The 20,636-nt window shown below is 37.2% G+C and overlaps 1 protein-coding gene across 15 annotated transcripts in view; it reads right to left on the bottom strand.

Annotated features, from left to right (window-relative positions):
• Nucleotides 1-20,636, bottom strand: part of BMPR1B (bone morphogenetic protein receptor type 1B) — a 235,302-nt gene that overhangs the window by 33,907 nt on the left and 180,759 nt on the right. The window contains exon 1 of one of the 15 annotated variants that reach the window (XM_048942347.1): nt 8,347-8,457. The exons of 13 other annotated variants lie outside the window; for them this stretch is intronic. The gene's annotated coding sequence lies outside the window, so the exon portion shown is untranslated. Of the gene's footprint in view, nt 1-8,023; nt 8,188-8,346; nt 8,458-20,636 lie in introns of those variants that run through there. One more of the 15 variants, XM_048942351.1, reaches the window with a different exon arrangement.

Here is a 20,636-nt window from a genome sequence, read left to right as displayed (position 1 = left end):
ATGTAATAGTTTGGTTCACTTGTCTGATCATTTGCTCATTGCTATCATTTAAAATACAGAAAGTGTTTAAGGAAAAAGATGCAAAAAAGCATTTTGTTTCTCATAACATATTTATGATGTTTTGATATGTAGCTGATGTAGTTGATGTGTACAACAAATTAACATCAACAGAGATTTGGTCCCTGGGTCACAGGCTTAGAGTTTATTAAATAAGTTCTTCCAGTAAGCAGATTGCCTGTATTCTTACAGTGAATGGGGAATGTTATATTATTAATATTCCTGTCAAGAATTTTCAAATTTCAAGCTCATGAGGCAACAACGTGACCTGCTAACTCATGAGGTAACTGAGTGAAATTCTATGCACTGTGTAACATTTCTGTGTTTTTTTCTATAAGCATCTGCAATTCCATTAGGGATCTTTCCTCAGCAAAGGAAGAGTGAAAAAATGAAAGCATTTTATATCTACCACTTAAAAAAAAAGTTTTTTCATGTATGTGAAGGAGACTGAATAACTAAATATCTACCTCATGATACATACAACGATAGGTCAAATCCTTTTTCAATAAATAAGACCCCAATACAGTCTGTGTCCATCATTCATTAAGAATAAGCTCAAAAAGAGCTGCAGAACTTGCTGTAAATAGCTTACATTCCTAGACCTGTCTGTACTTTTAAAATATTTTTTAAATAAAAGACAAGAGCTGCTAAACTAAAATTTGAAATCTAAAGTAACATTAAAGCAACAGGTGGTTGTTTGGAGGTGTAACATCCTTCTAGAAAACACAGGACTAGGCAAGCTGGCATTCAAAGCTACATTTTCTAAGAGGGTGAAATAGGGGATAATCTAAGATTTTGCTTTAAACTCATGCACAGGGTCAAAAGTAGTGGAAAACCATTGCAGTTCAGTGCCCAATGTATACAACCAAATACAAATAAAAGAATCTCATATTCTTAGACTCTTATTTTCAAAAGAAAACCCTTCTCACTCTATTCTCTTGTTCCTCCCAGGCCTTAATTTCCAGGGACCTAGCTTAAAAAAATCTCTTGCCTCTGAAATTCAGATATTTCACCTTACATTAAAGAAATCTCCTGGTCAAAGTTGAGTTTCGGCTTGGTCTTTTGAATTCTATGCCTGCCTGACTTCAGAGCAGAAAGATTATCAGAATTTCCCACCCTTAAAATATAAAGTGTGTAGGATGAACCCTATCACAATATGAGCTTTCTATTGTTTGACAGCAAGTTCTTCCTTATTTCAGGTGTCAAAGTTCAGATGACTAGGTCTGTTATTCTTGCCTTTGCTGCTGGATTGTAACAAGCACATGCTGATCATGCAGACCTGGCTCTGTCTAGCAATTAGAAATCTTTTAGGCTTTGAAAGTGCTCCCCAAGGGCTATATTCAAGTGCCATTAATGCAAGCAATAGGTCACCTGCAGTCCTGTACTTCTTCATCAAATTCAGTTGACCTTCTCAGCTTGCCCTCAGATTTTCATCAGGATGTACAAAGTACCTTCCACCACAAGAACAGGCAGTTGTCCTCTACAGTTCTTAGTCTACTAGGAATGCTGTTTATGAAAGATTTCCATCTGTACAACTACAACTACTCAACTGTGTTGTGATTCATTCTTATGAATGAAAAAGAAGGTTGTGTGCCCAGGGGTGCCTGATTTTTTCTGTATAGCCTGGGTGACTACTGGAATGACTAAAGTATCTATTCTAAACCCTCATGTTAACAAATAAACATTCTTAGAAATGTTCTATTTTGATTCCCATCATTCCTGGATTTCATGGTAATCAAAGATAATCAAAGGTAATCAAATCACTAGCACTTCACTTTTAAGTATTGAATTCTCCCTTTCTATGTGTCAAACTGTTTCTGTTTTTCAGTTTGTTTTTCTATCTTCTTTCTAAAGACAGAAAAGTGATTGCATTACCCAGTGAATTAACAGTCAGAATGAGACATATTTTACTTTTTAAACACAGTCTATAAGATTGTGATACCTTACACACAAAATGAAAACCACCTCTTTTAGCTTCTTTGCATTTACCCATGTAAGAGCATAAGTTCCATAAAGGGAGTGCATCTTCTGACATGAAGTCAGTCCTAGAGTTCTGCTTTGGCTGCCAGTAAGCACTCCAGCCCTTGCCAACTATAGCCATAGTTATGTGATTTGGACAGGAATTCCTCCACTAGAATCTGGATAAAGCCCAATAACTCATTTCACACCGGCCCACAGCCATCAGATGGTAATGACTTTTGGGCACTACTCTGATTCAACAAACCCAGTAATGCAGGAGGTGAAAAGCTCTGTACTGTTACTGGAGTCCAAATCTTAAGCCACACTGTTCCCTGAGGATGAATAATTAGTAATAGCTACCTTGACAGATTGACTTCTGTGCCACAACCATGTGATTTATGTGCTAGCCATCCAGTGAAAAAGCAGATCTTATATATTCTTTGCCAGGAGAAAAAGTCAGACTTGCTTCTTATTAAAAGAGATATTAAGGGACAAACTAGTATAAGAAGAAAAAAAGAAAAATCAAAGAGCGTGTTCACTCCTCTCTCTAGATAGAGTATTCAAAGCCTCATAAAATCAGAGTACCATCCATTCATATTTTCCCATGCCAATAATTGCTGGCTACAGCGTCCACTGACAGTGTTTTGTTGCTGATTCAGAGGTTTACCAAGGAAGCTTTGCATGTTACTGAAGAGCCCTTGCAACTGCTTCTTTGTGCTGGAAATTATGTACATTAAATACACAAAAGCATTTGAATAAGAATTAAAGAAAATCTTCTAAATCTATCTTTGATTAAAAGGTGGCAAAGTTAGTCAAATTGATAGAATTTTCATTAAGCCACAAGCTTACTTTATCTATAGCCTGCATTGCCCTACATGTTCAGCAGGCTTCTCATCAAATCATTCTTTTATTAAAATATGAAACTATCATACAAGACTATGTTGGAGTTTCCCATGCTACATCATAAACTACAGCCTGATGACATCCCACCAAGCCAGTGTTACACCACTGACACAATTGTTTTAAGAGAAAGGGAAATAACTAACTGCTAACTCACTGCACTTCACAGTCATCAGATAAAAGAATTTCCATGGGATATTTTTTGGCAAATAGTCAGCAATGAAAACACAGTGTGGTTAAAGAAGCTGAAATAAATTAAACCTCCTAAGTCAGCCTGATCCACCGTGTAAAATAGTCAAGAGGTAAAAGTAAAGCATTTTTCACTGGTGACAATCAATTTATAAAGAAGGAAAAAAGGATCATGACAGTTTCTCTTCATTGGATATTCAAAACTGACATAAAATTCAAGCAAAAGTCAATTACCAAGATCTGCTCATTTGATCCAAAACCACAGAGAACACATTCTGGCATAAAACACCAGAAAAATAAAAATAACCATGTTTTGCTTTTCAGTGGACAACTGTACGGGCATTAATGAGCTCCAAGTAAGAATGGCATCAAACAGTGGCTGAAAATATCTTTACCCTGACACTCATCCATTACAGAAAGCTGCCATACTGACAGAAAAGTAGCATTGTTGAGCTTATCTTGTATGATTTGCTTCATTCCACAGCCATGTTGGAGCTGCTGTTCACCAAAGCATGGAGAACCTTCTCACTTCTCTATTTCTCATCTTTGTGGTTCAAAATTTGGGATGCTTTTGCATTCACTCATGATGCAAATAAGTGGACTACGGTTAGATATAATATTAAGTCAATGTATCTTAAAAAAAAAAAAAAGTACTAGTTTAGAAAATAGATTTATTTTTCAGAAAATGCTTTTGCATTTGATTTGAACAAGAAAAGCATCCTTCTCCCACAAAGTCTATTTAAACCTTCTTGATCATACTCCATGTTATAAGCTAAATTAGTGAAGTTCAGCAAGGAATCTAATAGGCTGTGACAAAACCACTGTGACAAGACTCTCCAAATTAATACTTAAATTCATGTCATATTACTTTCAACTTAAAAATGCAAAGGCTTCTATGGTGTCATAACCCATGGAAAACTCCCATATAATTTGCTGTCTGCCATTACATCACAGTTTGATTGAGTGTTACTTTTTCCAGGTTTCCTCTCATTTCTGCTATCCAGTTAATGTCTCATTTTTCATTTGGAAAAAATGAGAATCCATTGGCTCTCTTCTCATAACTGTAGATACTATACCAACAGCTGGGGGGAGGGAGGAGGAGGGAAAAGCACAATAAGATTTTCTCAAATTTCCAAAAGAAAGTTCACACAAAGTAGATTTCTTGACAGAGAAAAATCTAAGCTATAGCTGTTGTAATTTTCTAGAACTCCAAACAACACCTCAGAGTTCTACTGTTGATCATCATCTGGTTCCATCTGTAAATGTTTCTTTAGAAGAAGCAGCTTTTTAAACTTAAATCACTTTTTTAACATTTGAGGACATGAATGAAAAAGTACTTCACATCATCCTCAAAATATTTTCCTTTTTTTCTGATCTCTTTAAGAACCACATTATACACAGCCAAACTACAGGCTCCACGAACTAGATCTATCATTATGCTTTTCTGAACTGTGTTATTGTCAAATTCAAAACAGATAGGCATCTGTGCAAAAGCTCTACTGTTTGAGGCATATATGAGGATAACAGGTAATAAAACTAGAACACTAAGACAGATATTTTACAAATGCAAAAGTTAGTCATTGTCAAAATGGGCTGTGGATCTAACTCACTTGACTTAACCCTCCGCGTGATTTTGTCATAATGCATTATCACCAATTGAAAAAAAAATTCAGAGGTGCAGCTAGAGCAGGTCTGTTCTATTTCCCCAATAGCATTTAGTACCTTTAAGGTACTAAAAATAATCCGAGATATTTATTTCCAATGCACATCAGTCTAGCTTCAGAAATCCAAGTTCGCTAAGCTGGCATTTCTTTATATTACTTCTTTTATCAATTGGGTTTATACTGAACGCCTATGTTTAGTTTACAGGATAATTTTAAATGGAAAATAAAGTAATGAATAATAGCTTATAAAGGCATGCTAAATGATTCCCTCATGTCTCCACCAAACTCATGGTTTTTCTTCCAAAACAAACAAACAAACAAACAACAAAAAACAAAAAACAAACTATTTCATTGAAACCACTGAAGCAGCTTCTTTGAATGACAGGTGTTTTCATCTCTCATCCTTTTATGAACCAGAGTTCTCTTTCATTTTTTCCTTAAGAACATCTTGGGAAACTGTTTAGCTAATGTAGTCCAAACTCATAAAACTACTCCAAACAACCCTCAGCTGCATAACCTTGTTTACTATTTATGGGCATCACCTGATGAAAACTGGTAATGAAGGCTCAAAGACAGAGATGTGAAACATGTAACCCAGCTTTCAAACTGCAGACAGCATTCAGTTTGTGTCACTCCTCCATTTAGCAGCTTTTCATGCAAAGAGAGATAGGAAGATTGCTGTCACGGACCAAACCCACAGACCAAACCTATTTTTCCACTATCACTGCAAGCAATTTTGAAACTTCACTGAACTAGCAAGGAAAAAATAAAAAAGGAAGCAATGCAATCTGATGCTACTGAATTATGCTTTGCTATCTGATCTTTAAGAAGGTATCAAAGATTGCAATTGACAAGCACTATTTCTTATTTCAGATGATATTATGATTGACTGAGACATTAAGACAATGAGAAGCATTTAAGAGAAGCAGCAAGAGACAGCCTTGACCCCATGGCTTTCTCAGATACATTTACTAAATCATCACCACTTGTGTTCCCTTTTCAAAAGAAAAGAGACCCAAGACCACCACTCCCAGCAGTCAAGATGAACACAATGGCTGGAATATAAAAATATCAGCCTGTCCTTCTATCCCAACATCAAAGACTGCACCCATACATTAAAACGTAAGAGCACGTGCCCATGCCATGCTCACAGAAGCCAGTGCCCTTCTGACAGACGTGCTTTGGCTGTATGACATACCCTCAGAGAAGCATGAAAAGAAATCTACTTTGTATTTCCCAAGCTTCTGTTTCAACTTCACTGTATAGGAATTATTCCTTCTGACTTCCCTTAGAAAATTAAAGAATGCAGAATTCACAAGAATAAGAGAGAGCCGTTATATATCTTATTGCATAAGCATGCAATATTTTTGATGGCATTTCGAATGAAAATGTCTTAGTGATGGAACTCACTAATTCAGGCTGATGATTGGACTTGATGTTGGTCTTGAGCAACTTTTTGAAACTAAATATTCCTACAATATTACAGAATATCCTGAGTTTGAGTGGACCCAAAAGGATCATTGAGTACAACACCTGGCTCCATGCAGAACCACTCAAAACTCAAACTCAATACCTGGGAGCTTTGTCCAAACACTTCTTGAACTCTGTCAGCTCAGGCCACTGCACTGAGGAGCATGTTCCAGTGACCGACCAGTCTTCAAACAAAGAAACTTTTCTCTGTCACCCAGCCCACTAATTAGTCTCTCTTCAAGGCCTCTCTACCTCTGGGGCAGTCAACAGCCCCACCCAATTTAGTATCATCTGCAAACTCACTTTGCATTCAAATCCCGCATCCAGATCATTTATAAAAAAACTGAAGAGATCTGTTCCAAACATGGAAGTATAATTCTATATGATTTTCTTTCAACTTGTTTTATTTATTAGCTCACATCAAGTGCTTCCCAAGTCATCCACTTCACACTGATTTCCCACAAGTGCCCATCCATCTGCCAGAAGGACAGGTTACTCTGTATCTGGGGTAAGCAATGGTACCTTTTGATCATTTTTTATGTGTGAATGCCACCAATACCCCCTAAATCACATGTGGTTACTATACACTGACCAACTCAATGCTGCTGAATGAAGCACTGAAGCATCAGCAAGACTTTTTCTTCCCCGAGGCAAATGCTACCCTGCCAAGTCACCAGGCCAGGCAATATTAGAAGTAATTGAACAAGTGGAGGGATAAATTCCTATACTGTTGAGCTGCCAAAGTAGAGAGTGAACTGAATTGACTGCTGCTGCTGTTGCCTTAGCTACACACATGAATGGGGGCTTGAGCAATGAAGAAAATCTTTGTGTTTGGAAAAGAGGGCTAAGGTACAAAACTTGTTTTCTGCAGATATGGCTGGATGCAACAGAAAGTGCCACTGATTTATTCACTTGAGAGAGAATAAATAATTCAAACAAATAGGGAGGAGGAAAGCATCTCTACTGCAAACCAAAATTCAGCGCATGTGTGAAATGATGACAATCAGTTCCAACCACAGATGTAAGTACTAGGGGTTTCCTGAAATGTTTGAGCAGCCTAAAAGCATTTCCCTGCCTGAACACTTAGAAGCATATGCTGAGCTCATCTGTGTGTGCCACACGGCATCAATGGCACTACTACCAAGGCATCAGCCAGGCAACGCTCACCTCTGGAAGACAGGGATTGTGCTCTAAGCCACACAGGGTTTGGCTGTCTTGTTCTTTAACAAAGGTACATGGATATGTCTAAGGACCAAAAGTTCATTGCAAATGTCCTTATAACTTGTATCTCTCATGCACAGCTACTTGAATAAAAGTTAAGACCCATACAACTACATTTTGAAACAAGAAACAATTCTGGACAAATGTAAAACTAGCCTTTTTCAGCACTCAGCCACCCAAAAACAGTGATGAAACAAGCTTTAAAAAAAGAAAATACAATTGTTTCTTATTTTGGTATTTTTTCTATTAATCAATGTTTAAGATGCATAGGACAGATACAACTTTTCAATAAGCATTATTGACATACACATACATTTCCACCGTAGCTTTAAAATCAGACAGAAAGGTATCTATTGCTAAGGCTAACCCCAGTCCTAGCTCTGTAATTCATATTCAAAACACAAACCAGGCATCAAAATTGGTCATTAATAAAATTACTAAAGCACTTTTAAATTAAATTCCAAAGCAAAGACTAATATGAAAGCATGTTCAAGCACATTTCATTTTAAACTGTCAGGCTGAATACCAAGTAACAGGTCTTCTAAAAGTCTCTTCTTCCTTACCAAAAGGAGAACGGGAAATCTTTTGTTTCAGCTGCAGTATTTTTTCTGGAAATTTACCATTTCTTGTTAATAAAAGAGCACCTGCAAACCATTTGAGGAAGCTTGCAGTACGACCTCCCAGAAGGGTATGAGGTGAACTCCAAACTCTAAGTGCCCTCACACACCACGGCTGTAGAGTGTTGAAAAACTCAGCAAGCATCAGGCTGTCCCTCTTTTTATATTTTTTTAATGCTTCCTTGAAGTGCTCTTAAGAAGTAGATTGGGGGGGGGAGGGGGGGAGAGATAAGTGCTTTGTGAGCTGTAAAGCTAAGCTATCTACTTACAGGCAGTTTCCTTGGGCATGCTACATCATCACCAAATTCTCCAAAGATGAGAGTCATGTGAAGAGGCAGCACACAGCTCAGCTAGGAAACACAGCAGCGTGCTGTGCTAATCCTGCACCTGTGATGTGTTATTCAGCAGCAAAGAAATGCAGTCCAGGCTGCTCCTGCCTAATAGAACTCAGCTGTTTTCCTCAGCCTTCCCTTTGATTGTAAGCTGGCAAACAATGCTATTTCAGCCAAGTACAAAGAATTTTTCAGGCTGCATAGGATATGACAGAAGAAAGGTGAAAGAAAAAGAAAATCCTGGAATTACAAATAGAGATACTGAGCAATATAGAATTTGTAACTACTTCCAGATGGCTACACTCAGCTTCCAAGGTTAGGATGTGAAACACACACTGGAACTCCCCTTTTGCTCCCCAGCTCCTTTTAAAGTTTGTCTACTTGTGCCAGGGATATACCTCTGTACCCTGGCTCCCATGTATCCAGACCAACACAAGGCTTCCAATCGGCACAACTGAGAGAAAGTTTTGATGGTTTCTCTGTTTCCTGTGATTTACCTTTTGGGCAAAATAAAAAACAGTGACAGAGAGCAAATGATAGTTTAATTAATATACGGCCTACAACCAAGGATTTTTTATTTTTTTTTTTTTAATAGAAAAAGCCACCAAAGAGGTCTTCAAACCTCTGCCATGCCACACAGCTTTTCAGAGCATATAACAGCAACAACAACAAGATAGGAAACTTAATAAAAACTATGTGCAAAGAGGAGGAAAATGTGGTCCCCTGTTGGAAAGATAGCAAAGATTTTGGGAAGTTTTTAATTCCAAGGTAGAGGCACAACAGTTTAGAATAATCAATTGTCCTGATGCTTGTCTTCAAGATTAACCAGTATTTGAAATACCCTGTAATTATGATCTGCAGAGGCGTTTAATAAAACAGTATTATTTATTTAAATTAAAAAAAAAAAAGTCACAGTATTGAATATAGTTAGATTGTAACACAATGAAATCTTATAGCAAACATTTATTCCAGATAACCCGGTCATTTAATATCCTATACCTCCTCCATACAACACACATAACATCTACCATTTCCAAGCTCATATGTAATTGTTATAGTTGACTGAAAGTTAGGGTTTCTAATCAGCTTTATTCTTTTTGATATTAAGCTGCAAACATGTTGATGCTGCATTGAAAATATCCTCATAGCATTTTCTACTTAAATGCTTTTCTCCACAAAATGATACTTTAATTTCTACTCCATCATTACCTAATCTAATTCCAAGTTTGCAAACTGCTAATGAAAATAAAAGGAATTGGTGTACTGGGAAATTATGTATCTGATTTCTTGTTGAATGCTTACCGCTGTTTTTGTTTACCAATGAGATTATTTCTAAATAAGGACATTAAGTTTATTCTATTCTGGCAAAATGTATGTTTTAGAAGAACTATATTCTTACGAGAAAATGTTCAAAGCTAATTTGGAACTATCCAGATTTTCAACTCATTTACTACAGAAGGGCTCCCTCGTTAGAATGTTGAGGGAAAGCAGTACAATTCTTAATGTGACAATCAAACTTAGGCATTTGAATATTCAATTTGATGTATAGAAGAGAAGGTAAGGAATAAGACTTTAACAACATCAACATCAAAATAGCCCAGTTGCTTCAAGTTTCCATTTTCAAAAATATATATGTATATTACCCTTATAAATACCGTTTTCTTTTTTTAAAGCATCCTTAACTACACTTTCTTCAAATTACTCAATACTTGTAGACAACCCTCTGTTACCAGAGGTAACATTTGAATCTTTCCTGCTCCACAGTGTTTTGTGCGTTCCTGCTGCAACTCTGCTTTAGAGAACTACTGATCTCTGCCAATGAGATCACAAGCACCACGTGTAAAAGACACATGACTTACAACACTCTGCCAATGCAATGATGGGACACGACACAGTCCAGCATGAAATTCCTTGAACTCCCTGGTAGTGCTCCTGATAGCCACAGTCACACTTCTGTTTAGCTGCAAGGGCTTCCCATTTGTTGCCTTGTCTTGTCATTTTGTGCTCTTTTTTAAATTATTATTGTTACCATGTTCTAGGGTAACTATGTGAGAAGGAAGGAGGAGGTATCCCCCATGTTTTGGTCTCATTTTCCATGCTTTCAGAGTTCTCCTAAGATGAGGATGAATTCAGATGCTGAGATGAACTACAAAGCCAATTTGCTTAACATTTCATACAGTTTATATTGAATGTGGCAAGTCAAAATGAATCAAAATAATGTAAAGCAGCCTTTCTTTCTCACCCCTACTGCCACCACACACACTCCAAAGTGACATTTCATTTTAGAGCCAGGGAATGGTGACCCCCAAGTCACAGATTTATTCATCTGGTTAGTCCCCAGCTCAGTTCCACTTCGCATGTGAGCCCAGCCTTTACAAGGAAAAAGCTCTGCACAGTGCTCACTTTTGCTTCAGCTGGAGCCTGGAGGAAGTCAGCCAGCCTTTTTGACAGGGGAAGGTGGGACAAAATGGGATGGGAAAACTTCAACCAGCAGCCCAGGCTCCTCAAATCCAAGAACCAGAGTTAAACAACAAATTACCTGATGCTGGAAATCAAGTAAAGATCGAGACAAAGAAATTCAGTGGTTGTACCACTGTGTAAAGGAACAGGAACTTAACTTTGATTTTTTCAAATCCTAGGCCAAGTGCTCTCACTCTGTGTTATCCACACATCTTTACATACGAATATTCAATACAATGTGCAAAGCGCATTTAAAAAAAAAATGTGAAAAAAATGGAAGCTGAAGAATAAGCAAGATTGATAACAATGTCTTTAAGTAGGAATAAATTCTGCAGTTTATTTTACAACTGGTCACACACCTACATCCTTATACTGAATTAGCTTTTCAAAACAGTGGACTAGATAGCTGTAGAGACTAGGAACTAGTTATGGAGACTGCTTTGCGTGTCACCAGCAAAAATTGGTCTAAAGCAAGCAAAAGCTTGCTGCTGGATTGCTTATCTGAAACTAGAACCTTGTCCAAGCTGGAACTCTTCAAACAGATATTCACCTTACACTGCCAGTATCTGCAACTTACAGTAAATACTTTTTTTTCAAGTAAAAGAACTCAGGTCAAAGATCATATGGAGAAGATGGCAGAAATATAGAAGAACATTAATGCTCAAAGCCTAGAGGCATTGTTGCTTTATTATTCCCATTTCAAATTTTGTTCCAGAGATAATAGAAATACAGCGTTTCCTATGAGTGTTAAATCTACTCTTTTTTTTCTCTTTTTTTATTTATTTTTTTTTTTTCTCCTGAAGCATGCACTTAACTCTATCATAATGGAAAGGCTACCACTTTACTACATTCAGGAACCATGCCAAGGGAATTGTCAGGAAAATGTATGGGGGAAAAAAAAAAAAGGTATTTTACTTTCATTAATACATTAAAATGTCATAAAAAATGCTACAGCACAAAATGCAGTAATTGCCAGCTGCCAAATTATTTTCTCATCTTCCTCTGGCCCTCAATAATGCCTCCTTTAGGCTCACTGCCAGTGATGTTTGGAACATTAAAAATATCCCCAATTTCTGCAGAGATTTTATGTGGCAAAATGTGCTCTGATGGACAAAACTGAAGCAAATCTAAGAGCAAAGGGATACTATTTATTTTAAATGATGAGAGAAACAAGACTGCTACATGCTGTTAACTTACCCGCCGGATAAGTTACAATACAATCTGTATTTGTAGGACAGTTCAATGATAGGAGGTTAGAGGTGGCTGAGGACAAATTTGGGTTTCCAATTAACACTCGTGAGCCATGAAAGCCTTGTCTGCTAGGCGCCATCACACGCAAACTATCCTCCCATAGCACAGGGCCCTTGCTCTCGGCTGGGTTCAGTGTCTCCTTACTTGCTCAACAGTGTAAGCAGAGGGATCATTAGTTATGACTGGTAGAGTCTCAGAGATAATGTTGACTCTTATTTCAGGAACTATTAAGCTATAAACACTGCTCTGAAAGCCATTTATCTACATTTGAAGATAAACAGAGAAGCTACTCAATTAACAAGATTGCAAGAAATAAGCTACAGATGCCAAACTGAGCGACTTTACATTCCAAAAAGGAAAATGTGTGCATTTAATAAGCATAATTTTCTACCACAAAATTAGTGACATGAAAGTTCATAAGCAGTATAACCTAACCACTCTGCAATATCTGAGAAAGCAACACAAATCAAAATGTAATTACAAAACAGTTAATTCCAAGCGATGCAAATTACAATCACTCAGAGTTCGCAAGTTACTACCAGAGATATCAGTGTTGAAGTATAGCATTATAAAGTAGAAATCTTTGTAGAACAATATCTAAAGTTCACCTCCGCATCGCTACAATTTGAAAATCAGATGCTATCAAAGACTTCTGAGAGTGTGATAAACGCTAAACCTGTCATGCCTGAATCCACACTTGCTAGGGAGAACATTCTTACCCAGATAAGCAACAGAGTATGAAATTATTTTCCTGAGTCTTGCCAACTAACCCTTTATTATTATTTTTTTAGTGAGTATTATTCATTTGGCTGTATCTCTATGAGATCTTTAAGATAATTTAATAGAATCAAAAAGAAAAAAGGCACCAAACCACTGAAAAGCACACCCACAAAATAGTTTCCAATATCCTTTACAAAGACATAAAATGCAAAAGTGTTCTAAGTCAAGAAAAAGAAGGACTTTTTTTTTTTTTTCTTTTAGTCACAACAATTAAAAACCTGATCTTTCCTTGTGCTTACAGATGCCAGCGCCTTTCAAGGCAGCTCAGGGGTCAGAGTGGGGAACACACAGGTGCACAGTGTGTTGGCAGCTGAAATCTTGTGAGGTTGTGCTGAAATCCTATCCCTCCCCTCCACATTCCTGCAGGCATTATAAACGCTCCCTGGAGGAATATTACCCTAATGCAGACTAATTTTCCGCAAACAACCCCAACCTCATTAAACCTCTTCTTTATCAGCATTGTTCAAAGCTGTTTTTCTGGTAATATTGAACTCCCTTACGCCTGTCTAAGAAGAAAAGCAACTCCTTTTATTTTACCTCTGGTATCACTTCTCCTATTCAGGTCCATTGGCACTACACAATAGATTCAATAAAAATATTCAGTTTCATCATATGGTAGTAATGTCCTAAAGACTACGACACAGAGATTAAGAGAGAGAGTGGTTATGTTCCCGTAAATAAATATAGAGTAAAGGCACTGTTCTCCAAGCAGGGTCTGATAGATTTATATTGGTGACTCATCCAGTTGGCAAGCAAGCTGAAGTGAATTAGCTGGACAATATTCCCAAAGCAGGTGTTCTCCTGGACCTGTGGTTCCTCATGCTCCTGAAATGACCTCCTATTCATCCCTAGACAAATCCTTTTGGCCTTCAGTAGGATCACACAAATTTAATTTTCTTAATATGAATATCCACTGCCATTAAAATAATTTAAAAATTTGAATATGTTTTTGCCTATCAAAAAGAACTAGCTTGCACACAGGTATATTGCAATGGAGCATAACATAACAATGAGGCTAAAAAGAAAGTAGATTCTCTTCTCAAGGTGAGAACTACCTAATTACTGAACCTCATCCCAGATGCTCTGTGATGCATCTTGGCTATCTGCGAATCATTGATGCAAACATTACTACTCTTCAATAGTGCTCCTGGCTTGCAGATGAAAATCATTATTAAAGGATTGGCCCAAGGATAGCATATAGAGATTTCCTCTTTCCCCACTATATCCAGATTTTCTGGAATAGCCTGAAATCCCATATATAGCACAGGATAACAAACTACAAAAAGGAGACAGGCAGAGAGCATATGCCTATTGTAAGGACAGTCTAACAACAATCCTGAAATGATAAAACCAGTTGGACTGTAAGTTGCTTGCTCCTAGGAAAACAGTAGAAAAAACAGTGCTTTAATTCCCATTGATTCTTCTACCTGCTGCTCAACATACAAGTACCCAATAGTGATTGCCACAAAAAAGGACACAGGCAAAATGAAATGCACGTGAAAGACATGGAGGATGCAAGCCATGTAGAAACACATTTTGGCCATTCACTGCAAGCTTATAGGGATTCTTTAGAAGGAAGCAAAACCATAAATAAATAAACCAGGAGAACTGTTTGAAACAATTGCTGGGAAAATGAAATCTCTGAAATACTGAAATTATTCAATATTGGTAATACAGCTAATATTCAACATGGTAATGTCAATATCAGCACTGCAGGTACAAAAGCTGTGGTCCTTATAATAAGCCAGTGGCCACACATGAACCATTAACATAAATCTGGGGTATAACACTGTCGTCATATGCATTTGAAAGATGTGCATTATGTGATATCTTAAGTGAAAATCACTGTCTGCGAACACTTACGAAGCATGCCAAAGCAATGGTCACATCTAGGACATCCCTAGGCAAAAAAACAGCCACTCAATCCTCCAGACAGCTCAATTACAGACCCTATTGTAGAGAGAAGGAACTTGCAATAATATAAAGTGCACATGTGCTGCTGATATCCACGTGGCACCAACCAAAGCCAGAAAAATTCCTTGTGCTCGTCTTACCACTCTGTCAAGGAAAATCTGAGTGCCATGCTTGTTTTAAATCATTTAAAATAAAACACTGTTCCTGTACTTTACTGTTCAAATTACTCTATCTTCTTCCATAATTTCTCATTTTAAGCACTTCTATCTTTTCATCTTTTGATTTTGTTTTTATTGTTGTTTTCTTCATGGAGTTTTCTTTTAAATAAACCAAATAAGCTTCTTTCCAATAACTCCTTTCCCCCAGTTAATATCCTCCTGGTCTCTCTCTCTCTCAACTGCCTTTCTTTATATCTTCATTACTCTTCCAGCCTCTCTCTCCTAAGGATCCTTGGACGAGGTCCCTGATCTTTTCCCCTTTCTCTCACTTTTCTCCTCACTTCCTAAAATATTTGTCTAAACCATCCAGCACCCCCCCCCCCCTTTTTTTTTTTTGTCAGCCTTTATAGCCCTGTCCCATTTTCATACCCTTTAAAAGCACAAGTGACGCAGACTATAAATTATGCTTAAATTATGCCATATTAAGTATACCACCTTGGTATGCAGGAAAGCATAATATTTACCTTTCTGGAGGGAATGCCTTGCACGGATGATGGTCAGAATCACAGAGTTTGTATGCAATATGTATGCTTCTGTATGCAATACCAGCAGACTCCCATAACTGCTGCCTAATCCCCATAGTAGTGACTGTCTGATACAAAGCATTTCAAAAGCATTCAGCAGTGACTCAAAACATTCAAATCTTATATATATTTACTGTGGGGAAAAAAAAGCTTCGGGCTCCCACTTTCAAGTAAGACTCATTCTATTTTTCTTGCAGCCAGCCCTCCCTTACAAAAGAGGGAGAGAGGTTGTGTACGCTTCTCACAGAAAAGGATAGGAGAATACAGGCTGCCACACTGCGTATTTCAGATGAGATCCAATCTGAAGTTTACCGAGCTTCCATTAGTCCATTAAAATTTGATTAGAAGCCTCAATCTCAATGAAAGCCGATGAGAAGCTGCAACTAATGCCAGCAAAACAGAATAGTGTACATCCTCCCAACATCTCATATGAAATTGCACAATAGTGGCTATGTCCACAGGTATGAATAAAAAGTCAAAAATAGATCATTCTTTTTCTCTTTAGCTCCTTTAAAAAGATGGAAATTCAGTTGAAATTTTCCTCCCTTTGGTCCATTCAATCTCTAAAAATAATTGAAGTCATAAGAACAAGGGGCCTATAGCAAATATGTGTTTCAAGCTGAGATGCTGTGTAACTTCAGAGAGAAAGAAAAATATTTTCCCAAGCTTTCAGCTTTTCATTTGTATAAAATAGTTTATTTTATAGCTAGGTAAAGATGTAAAATTAAACTTCTTCATTACTGTAATGTACTGTAACTCACTATAACACTGCTAACATAACTAAATGCATGAATTGTGCAACATTTTCCATCAAAATATATAAGGGAATAGATGCCAAATATAGGGTAAAAAAATAGAATAACAAGCCAGCTTTCTTCTCTAAAATAGCAAAATTCGTAAAGAATGTGTTGGTGGTCAAATCTTTGACAAATAAGAGGTTGTTTCCTTGCTACACAGTCTGATTATTGGTCTGGTCAACCTTTACGAAGGATCAAAAAAAAAAGCATTTGGATATTTTGTAAATATGCACAGGGAATACTATTTTCCTATAAAGTCATATGCAATTACTCTCTGCCGTCTTGTATTTCTTACTGCTGCTTATTTCCTGCATCATTTCTAAAGGAATGCCCTACTCAGCGCTGCAATACTAGAATGATTTTCTATGACCCTTTCCTGGGTGGGAACAGCACTGGATCAGCCAACCAGCAGCACCAAACAGATGGAGAATGAAAAGGGTAAATTGAAAAGAGTTTTTTAGAATGATGGTGATGATTATAAAAATTTACTCACTATCAGGCATGCAATACTCTACATGGGTTGTTCTGAAAGTAATGCCTTCTATTGATTTATGTGGAAACTACAATAGGTACAGAGAGCACAGTAACATTGCTTGATACAGCAAATTCTCAGCTACAAAAAACTATTTTTCAACATAATCACCACTATTAGCTATGCATTTAAGCCAGTGATGAACAAGAACCTGCATGCTGTACTTGTAAAAATCTGCACCAACAGAGGTGACACAACAATTCACATCTGCTATGATAGCATCACTCTAGGAATATGTTGCCCATGCAGTCCATCTTTCATCACTTCAAATCGATATTAGTCAGAAGGCCCCAAATCCAGACTATTTGGTGGGTGCAATACGACAGTCCAGCCAAGGTACATGCTCCACAGTCTTCAAATCTGTCTGAATCCTTCTTTTTTGTAGACTCAAAGGTCGCTCTGTTGCTGTTGAGAGTCACCAACTGAACAACACAACTTCCGATGACCCATCACTACTGAAGGTCTTCATCTGGCTCTACAAACACCTTCTGGAGCCATGGTGGTGACTATTTCTCTTGCTTTCTACAAAGAGTCCTTGCTTTTGTTTCTTATCTCCTTTCTATCACCCATCTTCCCTTCCCCATCTCCATAAGCAACTAGGATTCATAATTAACTAGTCAGGCTAAGATTTGAACTGTTGTGTCTTAATCTCACTGTCAGGTATACATATATAAAAGTATCTCCTCTTCCTTTTGTAATTAGAGCGAGACACTGGTATGGGGCCTGGCATTACTGTGTTGCAAGAGAAAGCCTGTCTTCTTCCTTGGACTGGCTCTGGAAGCTCAAGCCTTCAGCTTAACATCATGATGTAGTGATCAGTGATGATTTGTATGGGTTCCAGGAAATCCACAAGGATCACTCCTTTCCTATCCCAAAAGACACACTTTACCCACCGAGGACTGTGGCTTGAACTTTTTGTTTGATGGGGAATTCATGTTAGCACTCCATGGACTGCTGTTTTAACTCTTGCTTGTAGTGGTGATACCACATGTCATCACTGGTAATGGTGTGATCTAGGAAACTGTCACCGCCAACCTCGTATTGGTTCAATTGCTCCTAAAAAACTTGCACAGTGTTCTTCCTGTTCCCGTGTGAGCATTCATGGAACCTGCCTGATGCAAAATTTGTGATACTCCAGTGTTGCCACTATCAGTCCCAACGCATTGAAAATGCAGCTCCATACATAGTTCCCTGGTCATAACTTCCTGATTCATGTGGATGAACTGACTGAGATACTTTTCCTTTCATAGCGTGATAGCAGCTTGATCGTCCAGAACGTGGTCTCTGTCACCACTGCTGAGACACATCACCTACTACATCACTGAACTCACATCCACTATTTGTTCTCTAGAAAAGTTCAGTAAGTATCAATGAATGGCAGTAGATGCAGTTTTTTCCACATGGAAGAATTCAATAACACTCCTTTGCTTCATACACACGCCCATGTCAGACACCACTTTGTGAGACTGCCCCTCTGTTGTCATCTGTTGCACAGCAACAAAATGTAATGGGATATTGGCAGGAAGGGTCAGTCTCTGCTGTCATACCACCAATATCTGCCTCTGATGTCATGGACCAACATAATAAAATAGAAGGCATTCCTTTTGCAGAAGTCCATACATTTATATACCAGTTTCCTTTCCAAAGTAACTACCCTTTGGACTGAAGGTAGCGGACACAAGTACCACCTGTGTACATGAAAGAATCAGTCTCACTCACCTCCATGCTTGGGTTGTAGAAAAAAAAATTCTTAAAAAATAAAAATAGAAAAAGGCCAGTTGATTCAGCACAGGATACAAATTTTTTCACCTTCAGTTACTAGTACATACAAGGAAATTAATTATAAGATTTGGAACTGAATTCAGCAGAAAATCAATGAGTGTGTGTGACACCAGTATGTTAATTTTAATAACATTCTTCTGCAAAATATACTGTAATTAAGTAATTAGCAAATCTTTCTAAAAAAATACTTATTTAGAATACTCCATTTACACATGCTCCTATAGTATGGCTACTATATGCAATGCCTACATGTAATTTTACACAAATAACATGAAAAAAAAAAAAAAAAACAAACAGACAGCAAAAAACAAGAACACCAGGAAGAAAATCAGCAGAAACTATGAATAACTTTTGCTAAATTGATTACAAGCTACAGCTGTAGGATCCTGCTTAGCAACTGAGCTCTGAGGCACACACTTCATTCTATGAGTTGTAGCAAGAATTATAAGGGAGAGTACCCCATTAGTTTTACCTCAGAAATTGGTTTAAAATTGAAGTTTAAAAAACCTGACTACAAACATAATGAAAATATAAGCCTCAGCATCAAGCTAACATTATACACATTATTTTTGTACTAAACAATATCCATTTAACCTCAAAACAAACAAAAACAAACTTTTAACACTTATTTGACATAATAAGTTCAAGAAATTTCTGTTTAGAACAGTCCAGAGTGTACTCAGAGAGAAAATATATATTTTTTCTTGTATAATCAACCACATATTTGTTATCCAGTACCAGAAGTTCTCATATAAACATAAACATCATAAATCACCAAAGCATAAAGGGCATTGGTATCTGTTCAAAAGTATCAAAAAAAAAAGGAAGAGTTAAATAAAAAATAACAGAATTAACACTTTATAATTTATTCTACATCCTGCCTGCTGCAGTTTCAGTAGTCTGTGATACTCATCATAACAAAAAACAAACAAACAAAAAAAAAAAAAAAAAAAAAAAAAAACCAAAAAAAACCACACTTCTTCAGTTTTATCCCCAACAGCACTGTTGATGTGAGTTATTAAATTGACCTGATTAAATTCCAAACCTGGCTATGTTTCAGGAGAGAATCAGTGATTTCTGTTTTGACATCTTCAGTACAAGCCGTGATCTAAAATCTTAACCTGTTTAGAAAAGCTAAATCTAGATAACAAAATCCTGGCTTTGCACTGAATTCCTGTTGCTTTCTCTTTGTCAATTAGGGAAAGTCAATTAAAAAAATTATGTATTGCAGTAATTCCCCTGTTTCTCACCCAGACCTTAGTCTCCACTGAAAATAAACTGAGTTATGCCATTAAAATTGAATGTAAAACTAAGTTCAGCATGCACTGTAATAGGTTTATGGGATCTCTTTTGATTTCTCATTCAACAATGAATGAAAAATATTAGGGAGGGTTTGGGAAGAAGTCAAAATCCCTGACTTTAAAACCTCACACCATTCAGAAACATCTTATTAGGAAAAACAGCGCTCTAGCATCATATTTCTAATTCCCTTTACTAGTAATAAAATGTTTTCAGATTCAGCAGTAATACTAATCAAGTGTTTTAAGACTTCGTTTTCTCTTCCCTGCAAACCTGTGCCCTCTTAGCACTCTCAGGAGCTTTTGTTCCTGCCAAAGGCAAATTCATTTTCTACCCATTGGTGGCACAATGGGGCTCAGCACACTTCTAGCAAGGACCAGATCTACTTTATATAGAAACTTCTATGAGAATAGCTCAAACCAAAATATTTCCAAATTAAAAGTGAAAAGAACATGCTTTTCAGGCATACTTACAAGAAACCAGCACAATCAAGTTACTCTGCCTGAACACTGTATTTCCTGCACAATTCCATAAAGTCCTGTAAAACAGATTCTTTCTCTGATTTCTTTTTTTTGTGTGTGTGCTTCTTTCAGACCCTTTTAAACTACGTGAAGAAGAAAAAAAGCTACACACTCTGAAAAATTCCTTTATACCCACTGTACCACAAGTT

Source organism: Lagopus muta, chromosome 4 (genome assembly GCF_023343835.1).
Source record: "Lagopus muta isolate bLagMut1 chromosome 4, bLagMut1 primary, whole genome shotgun sequence".
Lineage (NCBI taxonomy): Eukaryota > Metazoa > Chordata > Aves > Galliformes > Phasianidae > Lagopus > Lagopus muta.
This window is presented reverse-complemented; position numbering and strand designations above follow the sequence as displayed.